Raw genomic sequence first — 19,376 nt, forward strand, 5'->3', positions numbered from 1 at the left:
GGACAAACATGGTGGATGTATTTTGTATTCATGTATGAAACTAGAATAATAAAACCTGCTGAAATTATTCTAAAAAGGGCATCACAATACCTGACTTCAAACTATACTACAGAGCTATAACAATAAAAATACCATGGTATTGTCACAAAAACAGACATGAAGATCAGTGGGTTCTAACCATAGACATAAACCCATGTAGATACAACCAATAGGTCTTCAACAAAGGAGCCCAAATGACACAATGGAAAAAAGACAGCCTCTTCAACAAATGTTGCTGGGAAAACTGGATATCCACATGTAGAAGACTCAAAATAGATTCCTGTCTTTCACTCTGTTCCAGGTCTTAATATAAGACCTGGAACTTTTAAATAACTACAGGAAGTAGTAGGAAATACACTGGAACAGACAGGCACCAGGAACAACTTCCAAAGCAGAGTTCAAAAGGCTCAACATCTAAGAGAAACAACAAATGGGACTGCATCAAACTAAAAAGCTTCTACACAGCAAAAGAAACAGCCACTAGATTCAAGAGACTCCACATAGAATGGGAGAAAATCTTTGCCAGCTGTTCATCTGATAAGAGACTAATATCAAGAATCTATAGGGAATTCAAAAACCTCAACCCCCAAAGATCTAACATTTCAGTGAAGAAATGGGCATGTGAATTAAACAGGGAATTCTCAAGGGAAGAGATACAAATGACTAGTAAATACATGAAGTGTTCAACTTCCCATTTGATGCAAATCAAAACTACATTGAGATTTCATCTCATCCCAGTTAGAATGGCCATATCCAAGGGCAGTAACAACAACAAATGATGGTGAGGATGTGGTGAAACAGGAACCCTTAGGCACTGTTGTTGGGGATGCAAATTAGTACAATCACTATTGTATGGAAAGCAGTATGGAGATTCTCAAAAGCTAAACACAGAACTGCTTGGGGTTCACTTAAATATGTGGTAGTAGGCTCCTGGCACTGAGTAGCAAGTTGAGGATATCTGTGGGGTAGCAAAGCCAGCGGGCTTGAATTGTCTGGTGTCTACAAGGCAGCAAAGGCCCTGTAGTCTACTTGTCTTGGTGTGTGGGCTTCTAGGAGCCATGGTAGCTGCTGCAGGCACTGGTGACCCAAATCTACAGGAAGTGAGAGCCCTGAGGGAAGCTTGATGGCACTAGGCTACCAGGGGCCATGGTAATGGGGCAGGGGAGAGGGGAAATGAAGCCTTCAGGCAGTGGAAGCCCTGAGGCCTACATGCTGGGGCAGGCTCCCTGGAGCCACAGTAGCTGCTGCCAGCTCTGGGGGAACAAGCCTGTGGACAGCAGGAGTTCTGGGGCCTGGTTGCTGGCCTGGGATTCCAGGAGCACAGTCCAGTGGCACTGCTGCCACCACAGGAGGAACCAATCTTGCAGGCAGTGGGAGCCCTGGGGTCTGCTTGCTGGCTCAGGCTTCCAGGAGCACAGGCTAGTGGTGCTGCTGCTGGCTCTGGGGAACCCAGCCTGCTGGCTTGCACTTTCTGTTACCCACAGAGCAGTGGGAGCCATGGTTCCTGCTTACACAGGGCCACTGGTTTCCCTGGCATTTCAGGGTGAATAGGAGAAGTATGAAACTCCTAGTTTCTGTGTGTGTCAGGAAGCAGGATTTACTGCTAAGTGTGCTGAGTAATGGAGCCTGGAGCCACATGGAAACTTCAGGGGCAGGGGATTGGGAGTGTTTTGCCGCAAGTTCTTCCCATTTTTCCCATGGTTAGTTGCTTCTCTATCTGTGGATTCTGAAAGGGCTTTACTTCTTGCTGGTTATGGGACCTCATGGGTGCCTTTTGGGGTTCTCCGATCTTCCTTTTTTAGGGTAGTTAGTCACTGCTGGGCTTTAGAGATGTCAACAGTCTGCCATCTTGCCCCTCCCTCTCTTGTGTCCATATCTTGAAGTGACTTATTTAATTCTTCCTTTAGCATTTTCAAAGTTTTAGATCTTACATTAAGGTCTTTGATCTACTTTAAAATGACTTTTCTACAACTTGACATCTCTATCAAGAACCAGATGGCCGTAAGTCCGTGTGTAATTTCTTGGTCTTCTATTCCATTCCATTGGTTTACATGCCTGTTTTAAGTGACTGTATCATGCTGTTTTTATTGCTATTGCTCTGCAGTATAATTTGAAGTCAAATATTGTGATACCTTCAGCACTGATCTTATGCTCAGAATTGCTTTGTGTTTTGTGCTTCCAGATTAATTTTTGGATATTTCTCTATTTTTGTGAAATATTCCATTGAGATTTTTTTCTCCTCTTCTCTTTTATTTTATTTTATTATTCATATGTGCATACAAGGCTTGGTTCATTTCTCCTCCCTGTCCCCACCCCCTCCCTTACCACCCACTCTGCCCCTTCCCTCTCCCCCACACCCCCTCAATACCCAGCAGAAACTATTTTGCCCTTATTTCTAATTTTGTTGTAGAGAGAGTATAAGCAATAATAGGAAGGAACAAGTGTTTTTGCTGGTTGAGATAAGAATAGCTATACAGGGAGTTGACTCACATTAATTTCCTGTGCATGTGTGCTACCTTCTAGGTTAGTTCTTTTGATCTAACCTTTTCTCTAGTTCCTGGTCCCCTTTTCCTATTGGCCTCAGTTGCTTTTAAGGTATCTGCTTTAGTTTCTCTGCGTTAAGGACAACAAATGCTAGCTAATTTTTTAGGTGTCTTACCTATCCTCACCCCTCCCTTGTGTGCTCTTGCTTTTATCATGTGCTCATAGTCCAATCCCCTTGTTATGTTTGCCCTTGATCTAATGTCCACATATGAGGGAGAACATATGATTTTTGGTCTTTTGGGCCAGGCTAACCTCACTCAGAATGATGTTCTCCAATTCCATCCATTTACCAGTGAATGATAACATTTTGTTCTTCTTCATGGCTGCATAAAATTCCATTATGTATAGATACCACATTTTCTTAGTCCATTCATCAGTGGTGGGGCATATTGGCAGTTTCTATAACTTGGCTATTGTGACTAGTGCCACAATAAACATGGGTGTGCAGGTGCCTCTGGAGTAACCTGTGTCACAGTCTTTTGGGTATATCCCCAAGAGTGGTATTGCTGGATCAAAAGGTAAATCAATGTTTAGCTTTTTAAGTAGCCTCCAAATTTTTTTCCAGAGTGGTTGTACTAGTTTACATTCCCTCCAACAGTGTAAGAGGGTTCCTTTTTCCCCGCATTCCTCGTCAACACCTGTTGTTGATGGTGTTGCTGATGATGGCTATTCTAACAGGGGTAAGGTGGAATCTTAGTGTGGTTTTAATTTGCATTTCCTTTATTGCTAGAGATGGTGAGAATTTTTCATGTGTTTTTTGGCCATTTGAATTTCTTCTTTTGAGAAAGTTCTGTTTAGTTCACTGGCCCATTTCTTTATTGGTTCATTAGTTTTGGGAGAATTTAGTTTTTTAAGTTCCCTATATATTCTGGTTATCAGTCCTTTGTCTGATGTGTAGCTTGCAAATATTTTCTCCCTCTCTGTGGGTGTTCTCTTCAGTTTAGAGACCATTTCTTTTGCTGAGCAGAAGCTTTTTAGTGTTATGAGGTCCCATTTATCTATGTTATCTCTTAGTTGCTGTGCTGCTGGGGTTCCACTGAGAAAGTTCTTACCTATACCTTCTAACTACAGAGTATTTCCTACTCTTTCCTTTATCAGTATTTCCTACTCTTTCTTTATCAATTTAGAGTTTGTGGTCTGATATTAAGATCCTTGATCCATTTTGAGTTAATATTGGTATAGGGTGATAAACATGGATCTAGTTTCTTTTTTTTTTTTTTCTCATTTGTTTTCTTTGCATTTGTTTTTTTTTTTTTTCATTTTTCTTTTATTATTCATATGTGCATACAAGGCTTGGTTTATTTCTCCCCCCTGACCCCACCCCCTCCCTTACCACCCACTCCACCCCCTCCCGCTCCCCCCCTCAATACCCAGCAGAAACTATTTTGCCCTTATCTCTAATTTTGTTGTAGAGAGAGTATAAGCAATAATAGGAAGGAACAAAGGGTTTTGCTGGTTGAGATAAGGATAGCTATACAGGGCATTGACTCACATTGATTTCCTGTGCGTGGGTGTTATCTTCTAGGTTAATTCTTTTTAATCTAACCTTTTCTCTAGTACCTGTTCCCCTTTTCCTATTGGCCTCAGTTGCTTTAAGGTATCTGCTTTAGTTTCTCTGCATTAAGGGCAACAAATGCTAGCTAGTTTTTTAGGTGTCTTACCTATCCTCACCCCTCCCTTGTGTGCTCTCGCTTTTATCATGTGCTCATAGTCCAATCCCCTTGTTGTGTTTGCCCTTGATCTAATGTCCACATATGAGGGAGAACATACGATTTTTGGTCTTTTGAGCCAGGCTAACCTCACTCAGAATGATGTTCTCCAATTCCATCCATTTACCAGCGAATGATAACATTTCGTTCTTCTTCATGGCTGCATAAAATTCCATTGTGTATAGATACCACATTTTCTTAATCCATTCGTCAGTGCTGGGGCATCTTGGCTGTTTCCATAACTTGGCTATTGTGAATAGTGCCGCAATAAACATGGATGTGCAGGTGCCTCTGGAGTAACAGTCTTTTGGGTATATCCCCAAGAGTGGTATTGCTGGATCAAATGGTAGATCGATGTCCAGCTTTTTAAGTAGCCTCCAAATTTTTTTCCAGAATGGTTGTACTAGTTTACATTCCCACCAACAGTGTAAGAGGGTTCCTTTTTCCCCGCATCCTCGCCAACACCTGTTGTTGGTGGTGTTGCTGATGATGGCTATTCTAACAGGGGTGAGGTGGAATCTTAGTGTGGTTTTAATTTGCATTTCCTTTATTGCTAGAGATGGTGAGCATTTTTTCATGTGTTTTCTGGCCATTTGAATTTCTTCTTTTGAGAAAGTTCTGTTTAGTTCACATGCCCATTTCTTTATTGGTTCATTAGTTTTGGGAGAATTTAGTTTTTTAAGTTCCCTGTATATTCTGGTTATCAGTCCTTTGTCTGATGTATAGTTGGCAAATATTTTCTCCCACTCTGTGGGTGTTCTCTTCAGTTTAGAGACCATTTCTTTTGATGAACAGAAGCTTTTTAGTTTTATGAGGTCCCATTTATCTCTGCTATCTCTTAGTTGCTGTGCTGCTGGGGTTTCATTGAGAAAGTTCTTACCTATACCTACTAACTCCAGAGTATTTCCTAGTCTTTCTTGTATCAACTTAAGAGTTTGGAGTCTGATATTCAGATCCTTGATCCATTTTGAGTTAATCTTGGTATAGGGTGATATACATGGATCTAGTTTCAGTTTTTTGCAGACTGCTAACCAGTTTTCCCAGCAGTTTTTGTTGAAGAGGCTGCTATTTCTCCATCGTATATTTTTAGCTCCTTTGTCAAAGATAAGTTGCTTATAGTTGTGTGGCTTCATATCTGGATCCTCTATTCTGTTCCACTGGTCTTCATGTCTGTTTTTGTGCCAGTACCATGCTGTTTTTATTATTATTGCTTTGTAATATAGTTTGAAGTTGGGTATCGTGATATCTCCAGCATTGTTCTTTTGACTGAGTATTGCCTTGGCTATTCGTGGCCTCTTGTGTTTCCATATAAATTTAACAGTAGATTTTTCAATCTCTTTAATGAATGTCATTGGAATTTTGATGGTAATTGCATTAAACATGTAGATTAGTTTTGGGAGTATAGACATTTTTACTATGTTGATTCTACCAATCCATGAGCATGGGAGATCTCTCCACTTTCTATAGTCTTCCTCAATCTCTTTCTTCAGAAGTGTATAGTTTTCCTTGTAGAGGTCATTCACATCTTTTGTTAGGTTTACACCTAGGTATTTGATTTTTTTGAGTCTATAGTAAATGGAATTGTTTTCATACATTCTTTTTCCGTTTGCTCATTGTTAGTGTATAGAAATGCTAATGATTTTTCTATGTTGATTTTATATCTGCTACCTTGCTATAGCTATTGGTGATGTTTAGAAGCTTGTGAGTAGAGTTGTTTGGGTCTTTAAGGTATAGGATCATGTCGTCTGCAAATAGGGATATTTTGACAGTTTCTTTACCTATTTGTATTCCTTTTATTCCTTCTTCTTGCCTAATTGCTCTGGCTAGGAATTCCAGTACTATGTTGAATAGGAGTGGAGATAGTGGGCATCCTTGTCTGGTTCCTGATTTTAGAGGGAATGGTTTCAGTTTTTCTCCATTAAGTATAATGCTGACTGTAGGTTTGTCATATATAGCATTTATAATGTTGAGGTACTTTGCTTCTATTCCTAGTTTTCTTAGAGCTTTTATCATGAAATGATGTTGGATCTTATCAAAGGCTTTTTCTGCATCTGTTGAGATGATCAAGTGGTTTTTGTCTTTGCTTCTGTTAATGTGGTTTATTACGTTTATTGATTTTCGTATGTTGAAACACCCCTGCATCCCTGGGATGAAGCCTACTTGGTTGTGGTGAATGATCTTTTGATGTGTTGTTGAATTCGGTTTGCCCTTATTTTGTTGAGGATTTTTGCGTCAGTGTTCATTAAGGAGATTGGCCTATAGTTCTCCTTTTTGGAGGTGTCTTTGTCTGGTTTTGGGATAAGTGTAATACTGGCTTCATAAAATGTGTTTGGCAGTTTTCCTTCCCTTTCTATTTCATGGAACAGTTTAAGGAGGGCTGGTATCAGTTCTTCTTTAAAGGTCTGATAGAATTCAGCAGAGAATCCATCAGGTCTTGGACTTCTCTTTATGGGGAGACTCTTGATTTCTGCTTCAATTTCATTTTGTGTTATAGGTCTATTCAGGTGATTAATTTCCTCTTGGTTCAGTTTTGGATGATCATATGTATCTAGAAATCTTTCCATTTCTTTAAGATTTTCAAATTTATTTGAATATAGGTTCTCAAAGTAGTCTCTGATGATTTCCTGGACTTCCATGGTGTTTGTTGTTATCTCCCCTTTTGCATTCCTGATTCTACTAATTTGGGTTTTTTCTCTCCTCATTTTAGTCAGGTTTGCCAGGGGTTACCACATTTTCTTAATCCATTCGTCAGTGCTGGGGCATCTTGGCTGTTTCCATAACTTGGCTATTGTGAATAGTGCCGCAATAAACATGGATGTGCAGGTGCCTCTGGAGTAACAGTCTTTTGGGTATATCCCCAAGAGTGGTATTGCTGGATCAAATGGTAGATCGATGTCCAGCTTTTTAAGTAGCCTCCAAATTTTTTTCCAGAGTGGTTGTACTAGTCTACATTCCCACCAACAGTGTAAGAGGGTTCCTTTTTCCCCGCATCCTCGCCAACACCTGTTGTTGGTGGTGTTGCTGATGATGGCTATTCTAACAGGGGTGAGGTGGAATCTTAGCGTGGTTTTAATTTGCATTTCCTTTATTGCTAGAGATGGTGAGCATTTTTTCATGTGTTTTCTGGCCATTTGGATTTCTTCTTTTGAGAAAGTTCTGTTTAGTTCACACGCCCATTTCTTTATTGGTTCATTAGTTTTGGGAGAATTTAGTTTTTTAAGTTCCCTGTATATTCTGGTTATCAGTCCTTTGTCTGATGTATAATTGGCAAATATTTTCTCCCACTCTGTGGGTGTTCTCTTCAGTTTAGAGACCATTTCTTTTGATGAACAGAAGCTTTTTAGTTTTATGAGGTCCCATTTATCTATGCTATCTCTTAGTTGCTGTGCTGCTGGGGTTTCATTGAGAAAGTTCTTACCTATACCTACTAACTCCAGAGTATTTCCTACTCTTTCTTGTATCAACTTAAGAGTTTGGGGTCTAATATTAAGATCCTTGATCCATTTTGAGTTGATCTTGGTATAGGGTGATATACATGGATCTAGTTTCAGTTTTTTGCAGACTGCTAACCAGTTTTCCCAGCAGTTTTTGTTGAAGAGGCTGCTATTTCTCCATCGTATATTTTTAGCTCCTTTGTCAAAGATAAGTTGCTCATAGTTGTGTGGCTTCATATCTGGATCCTCTATTCTGTTCCACTGGTCTTCATGTCTGTTTTTGTGCCAGTACCATGCTGTTTTTATTGTTATTGCTTTGTAATATGGTTTGAAGTCAGGTATTGTGATTCCTCCTGCATTGTTCTTTTGACTGAGTATTGCCTTGGCTATTCGTGGCCTCTTGTGTTTCCACATAAATTTAACAGTAGATTTTTCAATCTTTTTAATGAATGTCATTGGAATTTTGATGGTAATTGCATTAAACATGTAGATTACTTTTGGGAGTATCGACATTTTTACTATGTTGATTCTACCAATCCATGTGCATGGGAGATCTCTCCACTTTCTATAGTCTTCCTCAATCTCTTTCTTCAGAAGTGTATAGTTTTCCTTGTAGAGGTCATTCACATCTTTTGTTAGGTTTACACCTAGGTATTTGATTTTTTTGATCTATAGTAAATGGAATTGTTTTCATACATTCTTTTTCCGTTTGCTCATTGTTAGTGTATAGAAATGCTAATGATTTTTCTATGTTGATTTTATATCTGCTACCTTGCTATAGCTATTGGTGATGTTTAGAAGCTTGTGAGTAGAGTTTTTTGGGTCTTTAAGGTATAGGATCATGTCGTCTGCAAATAGGGATATTTTGACAGTTTCTTTACCTATTTGTATTCCTTTTATTCCTTCTTCTTGCCTAATTGCTCTGGCTAGGAATTCCAGTACTATGTTGAATAGGAGTGGAGATAGTGGGCATCCTTGTCTGGTTCCTGATTTTAGAGGGAATGGTTTTAGTTTTTCTCCGTTAAGTATAATGCTGGCTGTAGTTTTGTCATATATAGCTTTTATAATGTTGAGGAACTTTCCTTCTATTCCTAGTTTTCTTAGAGCTTTTATCATGAAATGATGTTGGATCTTATCAAAGGCTTTTTCTGCATCTATTGAGATGATCAAGTGGTTTTTGTCTTTGCTTCTGTTAATGTGGTTTATTACGTTTATTGATTTTCGTATGTTGAACCACCCCTGAATCCCTGGGATGAAGCCTACCTGGTCGTGGTGAATAATCTTTTTGATGTGTTGCTGAATTCGATTTGCCATTATTTTGTTGAGGATTTTTGCATCAATGTTCATTAAGGAGATTGGCCTATAGTTCTCCTTTTTCGAGGTGTCTTTGCCTGGTTTTGGGATAAGTGTAATACTGGCTTCATAAAATGTGTTTGGCAGTTTTCCTTCCCTTTCTATTTCGTGGAACAGTTTAAGGAGGGTTGGTATCAGTTCTTCTTTAAAGGTCTGATAGAATTCAGCAGAGAATCCATCAGGTCCTGGACTTTTCTTTTTGGGGAGACTCTTGATTGCTGCTTCAATTTCATTTTGTGTTATAGGTCTATTCAGGTGATTAATTTCCTCTTGGTTCAGTTTTGGATGATCATATGTATCTAGAAATCTGTCCATTTCTTTTAGATTTTCAAATTTATTTGAATATAGGTTCTCAAAGTAGTCTCTGATGATTTCCTGGACTTCCATGGTGTTTGTTGTTATCTCCCCTTTTGCATTCCTGATTCTACTAATTTGGGTTTTTTCTCTCCTCATTTTAGTCAGGTTTGCCAGGGGTTACCACATTTTCTTAATCCATTCGTCAGTGCTGGGGCATCTTGGCTGTTTCCATAACTTGGCTATTGTGAATAGTGCCGCAATAAACATGGATGTGCAGGTGCCTCTGGAGTAACAGTCTTTTGGGTATATCCCCAAGAGTGGTATTGCTGGATCAAATGGTAGATCGATGTCCAGCTTTTTAAGTAGCCTCCAAATTTTTTTCCAGAGTGGTTGTACTAGTCTACATTCCCACCAACAGTGTAAGAGGGTTCCTTTTTCCCCGCATCCTCGCCAACACCTGTTGTTGGTGGTGTTGCTGATGATGGCTATTCTAACAGGGGTGAGGTGGAATCTTAGCGTGGTTTTAATTTGCATTTCCTTTATTGCTAGAGATGGTGAGCATTTTTTCATGTGTTTTCTGGCCATTTGGATTTCTTCTTTTGAGAAAGTTCTGTTTAGTTCACACGCCCATTTCTTTATTGGTTCATTAGTTTTGGGAGAATTTAGTTTTTTAAGTTCCCTGTATATTCTGGTTATCAGTCCTTTGTCTGATGTATAATTGGCAAATATTTTCTCCCACTCTGTGGGTGTTCTCTTCAGTTTAGAGACCATTTCTTTTGATGAACAGAAGCTTTTTAGTTTTATGAGGTCCCATTTATCTATGCTATCTCTTAGTTGCTGTGCTGCTGGGGTTTCATTGAGAAAGTTCTTACCTATACCTACTAACTCCAGAGTATTTCCTACTCTTTCTTGTATCAACTTAAGAGTTTGGGGTCTGATATTCAGATCCTTGATCCATTTTGAGTTAATCTTGGTATAGGGTGATATACATGGATCTAGTTTCAGTTTTTTGCAGACTGCTAACCAGTTTTCCCAGCAGTTTTTGTTGAAGAGGCTGCTATTTCTCCATCGTATATTTTTAGCTCCTTTGTCAAAGATAAGTTGCTCATAGTTGTGTGGCTTCATATCTGGATCCTCTATTCTGTTCCACTGGTCTTCATGTCTGTTTTTGTGCCAGTACCATGCTGTTTTTATTGTTATTGCTTTGTAATATAGTTTGAAGTCAGGTATTGTGATACCTCCTGCATTGTTCTTTTGACTGAGTATTGCCTTGGCTATTTGTGGCCTCTTGTGTTTCCATATAAATTTCACAGTAGATTTTTCAATCTCTTTAATGAATGTCATTGGAATTTTGATGGGAATTGCATTAAACATGTAGATTAGTTTTGGGAGTATAGACATTTTTACTATGTTGATTCTACCAATCCATGAGCATGGGAGATCTCTCCACTTTCTGTAGTCTTCTTCAATGTCTTTCTTCAGAACTTTATAGTTTTCCTTGTAGAGGTCATTCACATCTTTTGTTAGGTTTACACCTAGGTATTTGATTTTTTTTGAGGCTATTGTAAATGGAATTATTTGCAGATATTCTTTTTTAGTTTGTTCATTATTAGTGTATAGAAATGCTAATGATTTTTTTATGTTGATTTTATATTCTGCTACTTAGCTCTAGCTATTGATGGTGTCTAGGAGCTTCTGAGTAGAGTTTTTTGGGTTTTAAGGTATAGGATCATGTCATCTCCAAATAGGTATATTTTGACAGTTTCTTTACCTATTTGTATTCCTTTTATTCCTTCTTCTTGACTAATTGCTCTGGCTAGGTATTCCAGTACTATGTTGTATAGGAGTGAAGATAGTGGGCATTCTTGTCTAGTTCCTGATTTTAGAGGTAATGGTTTCAGTTTTTCTCTGTTAAGTATAATGCTGGTTATAGGTTTGTCATATATAGCTTTTATAATGTTGAGGTACTTTCCTTCTATTCCTAGTTTTCTTAGAGCTTTTATCATGAAATGGTGTTGGATCTTATCAAAGGCTTTTTCTGCATCTGTTGAGATGATCCAGTGGTTTTTGTCTTTGCTTCTGTTAATGTGGTTTATTACATTTATTGATTTTCATATGTTGAACCACCAATGCATTCCTGGGATGAAGCCTACTTGGTCGTGGTGAATAATCTTTTTGATGTGTTGTTGAATTCGGTTTTCCATTATTTTGTTGAGGATTTTTGCATCAATGTTCATTAAGGAGATTGGCCTATAGTTCTCCTTTTTGGTGGTGTCTTTGCCTGGTTTTGGGATAAGTGTAATACTGGCTTCATAAAATGTGTTAGGCAGTTTTCCTTCTCTTTCTATTTCATGTAACAGTTTAAGGAGGGTTGGTATCAGTTCTTCTTTAAAGGTCTGATAGAATTCAGCAGAGAATCCATCAGGTCTGGACTTTTTTTTAATTGAGACTCTCGATTGTTGCTTCAATTCATTTTGTTTTATAGATCTATTCAGGTGATTAATGTCCTCTTGATTCACTTTTGGATGATCATATGTATCTACAAATCTGTCCATTACTTTAAGATTTTTAAATTTATTTGAATATAGTTTCTTGATGTAGTCTGTGATAATTTCCTGGACTTCCATGGTGTTTGTTGTTATCTCCCTTTTTGCATTCCTGATTCTACTCATTTGGGTGCATTGACATTGGGTGCATATAGGTTGATAATTATTATTTCCTTTTGGTCTATTTCCCCTTTTATTAGTATGGAATGTCCTTCTTTATCTCGTTTGATCTATGTAGGTTTGAAGTCTACTTTGTCAGAGATAAGTATTCCTACTCCTGCCTGTTTTCGGGGGGCCATTGGCTTGGTAAATCTTCCAGCCTTTCATCCTAAGCCTATGTTTATTTCTGTCAGTGAGATGGGTCTCCTGTAAGCAACAAATTGTTGGATCTTCCCTTTTAATCCATTTCATCAAACGGTGCCTTTTGATGGGTGAATTAAGTCTGTTAACATTAAGTGTTAGTACTGATAGGTATGTGGTGATTCCTGTCATTTAGATGTCTTAGTTGTTTGAAGGTTTGATTGTGTGTACCTAAATTGAGGTTACTGTATACTTTCTTGCTCTTTCTTTTCCTGTAGTTTGGTGCTGCCTGTCTTTTCATGGTTATGTTGGGTTTCACAGTCCATTCTTTTTAATTTATCAACCCATTGAAAATTATCTTCTGTTCCAATGACATTATTTTCATCATGATCATTGATGACTTCTACTTTTTTACATCCAATGAATACTTTCCAGGCTTAATTTTATTCAGTTTCATGGCAGACTTAATAGTTTTCTGGATGTTTTTCATTAGGATACACTCATGTCCATATCAGTAACATGAGCATCTCATAGTTTCCACATCATCTGTCCAGACATTTCTTTTCCATGTTCTTTTTCTTGTAAGGTGCTGGTTAGCATTTGTTGAATTTGAAGGTTGCTATCTCTTAAGATGTAATTTCTTTCTTTCTTGAAAGGTCTTTATATTACCTCCTGGTCAATAGTTTTTTTTTGCTAATTTGTTTTTCTAGGTTTTAGAGTTTGAAAAACAAATATCTAATTCAAGAGCTGTCCAGAGACTTTTTAGAGCTCCTATAGATAATTTAGGGCTTCTTCTCTGGTCCTCTCTTTTGTGGAATCTATCCCTTTTCTTTTTGTATTCTGTGTGGACAATACTTGAAGATTGTCACTTGTTCTTCATACCAGGGAGACTATGTTTTATAGCCACAATTTGGTCATAAAATAAATTTCTCCCTGTGTCTGCCCTTAAAACCATGAAAATGAAAAACTTACTCAGTACATCTCTTTTTTAAAGCATTGACAAACAGTACTGTGTTTCAGTACTTTCATGTTTTTGTCAGCACTCTAATATGTATGTGTATATTTATAGTTGTCATCTTCTAACTGGAGTTTCTTAGCTATTACCCCATTAAGATGTTTCTACGTGCAGTAACCTTTTCTTTTTTAAATGTTATTAATCCTATCCAGTACATTATATTTCTTCCTCTTTTGAACTTTAGTAATTCTATTTTACTTTTTCATATACTTATAATTCTTCCTTTATAGTACTTGAGCAAATTCATAACATCTAGTTTTATGTAGATATATAATACCTACTGTATATTTCTTCATAATTTTTTCTTTACATCCTTAGACATATTCAAATATATGTTTTGCAATTCTTATATGATAATTCCAACTTCTAAGATATCATAGGGTCTGTTTTTATGGATTTTTTTCCTACTTTACTATGGGTCATGTTTCATTCTTTCCTCTTTTCAGTAATTTTAAAATCGTATGGTGAGCATTTTGAATGAAGCATTTGGCGAGTCTGTTATCCTGTCTTCCTTTAAGGGTATTGAGTTTTATTATAGCAGTCAGTTTACTACTGACATGTTTTTCATTCTGTTAGGCTTAGCATAATTTTTTACAGTGTAGTTTAATTTCAATTTCAGATTTAGTGTTTGACATAGTTATTTATTCAGGATGGGTACCTTAGTCCAATCATTTGGGATTTTGGGCGTAAACCCAAACTATCCGAGGGGTCGAAAAAGTTGTCTCAGTCTGGGATGGGTTTGCACTTCAACTCCTCCTGTCACTGCACAACTTCTCATGGGCATCTTCAGTTTTCAACTCCTAAGCAGTCATTCTGTAATGGACTTCATGGAGTCTCCTCCTGTACATCTGCTACCTAACCAATAACCATGGACTTTTTGGACACTTCTAAAACCTTCTCAGATCTTCTTTATTTTTAGATCTCTCCATTCTTGTATACTTTCTTCCAAATTCTAGGTGCTAAATATTACTGTCTTTCTCCTTAGCTCAGGAAGAATACCACTTTGGTTGGCCCTTACCACCTTGCACTGTGAAAAGAAAGTGTTTTTAGGCAGAAATCTGGGGTGATCATAGGGCCAAATTTCTCTTTAGTAAAGTACCACAACTCTGAATTGCCCTTATTCATTGATAGAAAACAGTTTATTCCATTGATTTTTTTTCTCTAGATTTGTGTTTGTTTACTTGTGAGGCAATTCCAAAGTAATTTCATTGTTACAGCCAGAATCTGTTGGTTTTACCAACCAGGAGAAAGTGTTTTGTTACAAATTAGCTACTCACAGAATCTGCTATAGGACTGACCATAGTATCTTCCTGTACCTCATGCTGGGCATACTCTGAGTTCACCCAGGCCAGCAAATGAATCACAATAGTAGTTGTGCTACAGGGAAAAGGCTCAGGAAGGAATGAAACCTCAATTTCTCTTTCATATGTTCACATAGAAATGAAGGTTTATGGTTTTGACCTACAGATTATGTGGAATCTGTATTATACTGTACTTGGAGAGGCCATCCATTGTTCCAGCAAGCATCCAGACATATCTGAATTTGAAATTTGTATACCAAGTAGCATAATGTGAACATTTTGTAGATCCTAAATAATTGTGACTACCTTCATTGTCATCATAAAGTGCTCAGTTGAGCACTTTAACAGATGGTAACCTTTGTGTAAAAAGTGATTTGGTCTTAGTAGTAGAGCAAGTGCTTAGCCTGTGAAAGGCCCTGGGTTTAATCCCTAGTACCAGGAAGAAAAGAAAAAATATTTCACATGTTATCTCATTTTATATATACCATAACCTAATGTAAGCATGTTGTTTATATATTTGCAACGATGGAAACGAAACATTGAAATGTTAAACAACTTAATATGGTCCTAGAGGTTAATATGTTAGAGACAAAGATTCCATTAACAATGAAAACGAAACTCTAACTCCATATAATATATTGCACATGTTAGTTTAGGAAAAACTTATGAATAGGAAATGCTGTGCCTTTTCCATCAGAATCTGTTATAATTCACTTGAAAGATTATAACAATAGAAGGGAAGGGAATCTTTATCAGCTTGTCATCTTGATGGGAAACTGAAAGTGTTGGGAAACTGAAGGTGTTTTTCAAGAATATGGTCAATCACTACTGAGTTTTGATGAGGGGCTCCTATCTGATTCCCAAGGGGATGAATTGAACTTTTAGCAACATTAGCACTCTTAGAAATTGCAGCAGTTTGTCAAGAGCAATGCATTCAGTGTGTTTCTTTAACTTTCTGTGATATAAGTGCTGGTGTCAGACTCCAAATGGTGAACAAGCCCTTGCAGTCAATGAATTGTGTCCTGACTGGGCTTCATATGACTTAAGACCTGTTAGGCTTGGGAATTAATTTTTTATGTGATGAGTGAATAAAATTTCCTTTTTATGCCTCAATTTCCTCATCTACAAAACAAAAGAATTAACTGATATATGTCTAATTTTTTTTCAAGTTCCATGGCTTCCTTTATAATCTGGTTTATCTGTTTCTCTTCTATCAGGGCACAAATATATTAACATCTCTGACTTCTGTCCTGTTTGATGAAAAAGAGTTTCCCAACCCAGAGAAATTTGACCCTGGACACTTCCTGGATGCAAGTGGCAACTTTAAGAAGAGTGATTACTTTATGGCTTTTTCCGGAGGCAAGCACACTTTGTTTTCATCTGTGCATCAGGTAGCTGAATCTGAAAGTATGTGGAGAATAGCAGACAGAGAAGGTGGATGATCATTCCAGTTAGAAGAGTGACTGGATGCTGAGCTAAAGCTTGATGTTTCCAGTCTGTTTGGGGACTGGTGAGTAATTAGTAATGTCTTGGGTGTGAGGAACTGGATGGAAGGACCAGAAAGAAATTAAGTTCTAAAAATTGCTTGTGATCAAGTTGGCAACACTTTTTTTTTCGTACTTGGCAAAAGTAGACTCTGGAAAAGTTTGAAGCAGATATATAACAAGGTTGACATTATCCCTCAGAATACAGAAAAGGGAAAATAAATCTATTGAGATTTGGGTCAGAGGCAGATGTAAATTACACTGTTGTGTAACACATAAATTGGAATAGGTGTGTGTGTGTGTGTGTGTGTGTGTGTGTGTGTGTGTGTGTGTTTATAGAAAGATGTTATTGGCAAGCCTCAGCATAGCAGTTTCAATGTGATTGCACAGAAAAGGTTTTTTTTTTTTTTCATATAGCATGCACACAGAAATTTCTGCTGAGGAAGGAAAGGAAATGAGGTTTATGTATAAACAGATGAACCCACAGGCTAGTTAATCATTCATCAATATATTTATTAATCCCATATTTATTTAAACATCCTTATGTGCTAACTAAAAACCAGAACTAAATCACTAATCAGTTTGTATGTCATTTTTAGGAAAAAGAGTTTGTGTTGGAGAGGGTCTGGCCCGCATGGAGCTGTTTTTAGTCCTGACCAACATCTTGCAGCATTTTACCTTGAAACCTCTGGTTGACCCAAAGGACATTGACACCACTCCAACTGCAGTTGGGGTAGGCTCTGTATCCCCATTCTATGAGCTCTGTTTCATTCCATTAGAAGAAAGGGCAGGCTGCCAGACTGCTAAATGAGACCCTGTTGCATCATCTGAACAATGGCTTGTGTGCCAGCCATTCTGCACCCCTTATCTAATATCAAAATGTCATCTCTTCACTCTGCCTCTTCTAGTTATCTCCATCTCTTAAGATCTAGGCTAGTTTTCCCTTCATGAAAAAATTCTGTTTCATCTCCAATAAAATTCTTTTAGTAAAACAATACTTAGATCATAAGCTACGGCTCATCTTTTGTGTATAGTAAATGGAAAGCACATTCTAAATTTAATGTTTTGTTTTAGTAAAAATATCAATCACAAATTATTCTGAGACTTTTTAAAAACATGTTTATCCTTTTCTGCTGGTTATTAAAATATATTGTGTGCACACATATATGTGTGGGATGTACATGTTTAAATATGTATGTATGTACAGATAAATGTGTGTATGTGTATTTATATTCATGCAAAGAGAAAACAAGTGAAGGCCATTCCAGCTCGAAGGAGTAATGTGAAGTAAAACTTGAATTGACCAGTTTGTCTACCTTCAACATATATTCCCAGGACACCCTTACATTTGCTCTCTAGTAATTTAATCCATCCATACATAGGCACACATAAACACACAGACAAATAAATGTATGACAAATTAAGCAAATGGGAAGAGAGTATGTATATATGGTTATATTTGAACACACACAAAAATGTGTGTGTATATGTACATGTACAAAACATGGACATGACCATTATATGGTAATATAAATTGGAGAGATTAAGATAGCAGACTAAATGTCCACCAATCTATAGCATCTCCATGAAAGTGATTCAGCTAGAGCAGCTAGAGAGCAGCCAGGCTTAGAGGTGGGTAATGGTTGAATGTGCTGAAGTTTCAATAGTGAACAAATGGAAATATATTTATAAAAGGAAGGTGGATGGCTTTGGCAAGTTGAATAGAGGGAGAGAGAAAGAGAGAGAGAGTGAGAGAGAGCGAGAGAGAGAGAGAGAGAGAGAGAGAGAGAGAGAGAGACTATTCTGATGGGCAGAGAGCCCAGCCAGGCAGAGGGCATGGAAGACTGAAGAAATCTTAGGGTCTCAGCTGTGAACTGACAGAATCTTGTTAAAAAAGAAAAAGAATCCTTATTGTATTGGAGAATGGAGTGGAGAAAAGGAAAACTTCCATGAGTGATTTGGTCAGTAATGGTACAGCAGAAGGAGGGAGTGAAGACAAAATAAAGAACAAGAGACACTGAAAATACAATTAACACTGAACTCATAGCTTGAGCAGATTTGTAGTATAACCAGGTAGAGGTCCTGGAGATTGCATATGGCATCACAAGTAGGCACAGGGAATTTTTCTCTTTTTGTCTGAATTCAGTCACAGATCAGTGGTGAGAACCATTATGAAAGGCCACTGAAAGCAGAAGCAGGACTGACCCTAAGGGTTCAAACTCAATTCATATGCCTCTGGAACACAACAGCAAGGTTCATGTACTTGTTGACTGAGAGCTGACTTGGACAAATGGCCTACCCACTGAGGAAGTTCTGAGTCAGAGATGTGGAAAGCTCCATGTATAGGCAGACCACCCTTGAGCTCATGGAGGGGCATGGAGGCCAATTACCCTCTGGGCAAAACTCTGGGAGGGGGACACCAGGAGGATAGGATAGAGCCTGTAGAGTATTCTGCTGCAGTGGGGCACCCCCACTCCAGCACCAGACACTTGAATGTTCCAGAAACTAGACCCATAACTGGAAAATGTACAGAGTTTCCCATTCAGTCCTGAGAAATAGTAAATACCAGGGTGGCCCATAGAACATGACCTCTTGTTACTAAGTGCCCAACACAAAGGAAAATGCTGGGGAGCCTTTGCCCAATCTGCCAGAGAAAGAAAAACCAGTTGGTATTTTGTGCTGAGTCCACACTATTGGCATTATTAGAGGACTGGAAACTTACTTGTTTTCATAATGAATTTTTTTTGTTTTTACTCATTTTTTCCTTTTCTCTATTTCTTTTTTGACAGATGATTTTTCTGTAGAGACTTTCAAAGCTCAGACTAATTACTTTGAATATTTACATATAATTATTTCCTATTTTTATACAATTCCTTTTCCCCCTTTGCTCTTATACTTTGCTTACATTCTTCTTTTAACATCTAGTTTGTTTGACCTCTTTTTTCTTGTCTACTGTTCTGGTTGTCATTTTTGTTTCTTTTCATTTTATTTATTTATTTATTTATTTGGTCTTGTTTGTCTCCCAAATGGGCTTTCCTCACAGGACCCAGATTCTCCTGGGCTGTGGTCTCCATGCACACAGGGATTATATGAGCCACCACACCAACATTTAATATAAAAAATGTAATTATCTAGTTTTCACTCTCCCTTTTGCCTTCCCTTTTCTATTTTAAATTAGATAATTTTATAATTCTTTTTAAAACATGTAGTTTTTGGCTGGTTATTTGTTTCTTGGGTATTATGTTTGCTATTTTCTTATTTTCTCTTTCCCACTTCACTTTTATGTGGGTTTTACCTATTCTCTTCTTCTTTCTTATTCTTCCCCCATTTGTTTTTCCCTCATCTACTTCCATT

The 19,376-nt window shown here is 37.7% G+C and overlaps 1 long non-coding RNA gene across 1 annotated transcript in view; it reads left to right on the forward strand.

Moving 5' to 3' along the window:
- The window catches only part of LOC141424771 (uncharacterized), a 36,430-nt gene extending 19,249 nt beyond the window's left edge, over positions 1 to 17,181 (forward strand). The window contains exons 3-4 of the long non-coding RNA XR_012449674.1: positions 15,756 to 15,897; positions 16,622 to 17,181. This is a non-coding gene — a long non-coding RNA (uncharacterized lncRNA). The remainder of the gene's footprint in view (positions 1 to 15,755; positions 15,898 to 16,621) is intronic.
- Positions 17,182 to 19,376: the final 2,195 nt, after the last annotated feature.

This window comes from Castor canadensis, chromosome 7 (assembly GCF_047511655.1).
Source record: "Castor canadensis chromosome 7, mCasCan1.hap1v2, whole genome shotgun sequence".
Taxonomy (NCBI): domain Eukaryota; kingdom Metazoa; phylum Chordata; class Mammalia; order Rodentia; family Castoridae; genus Castor; species Castor canadensis.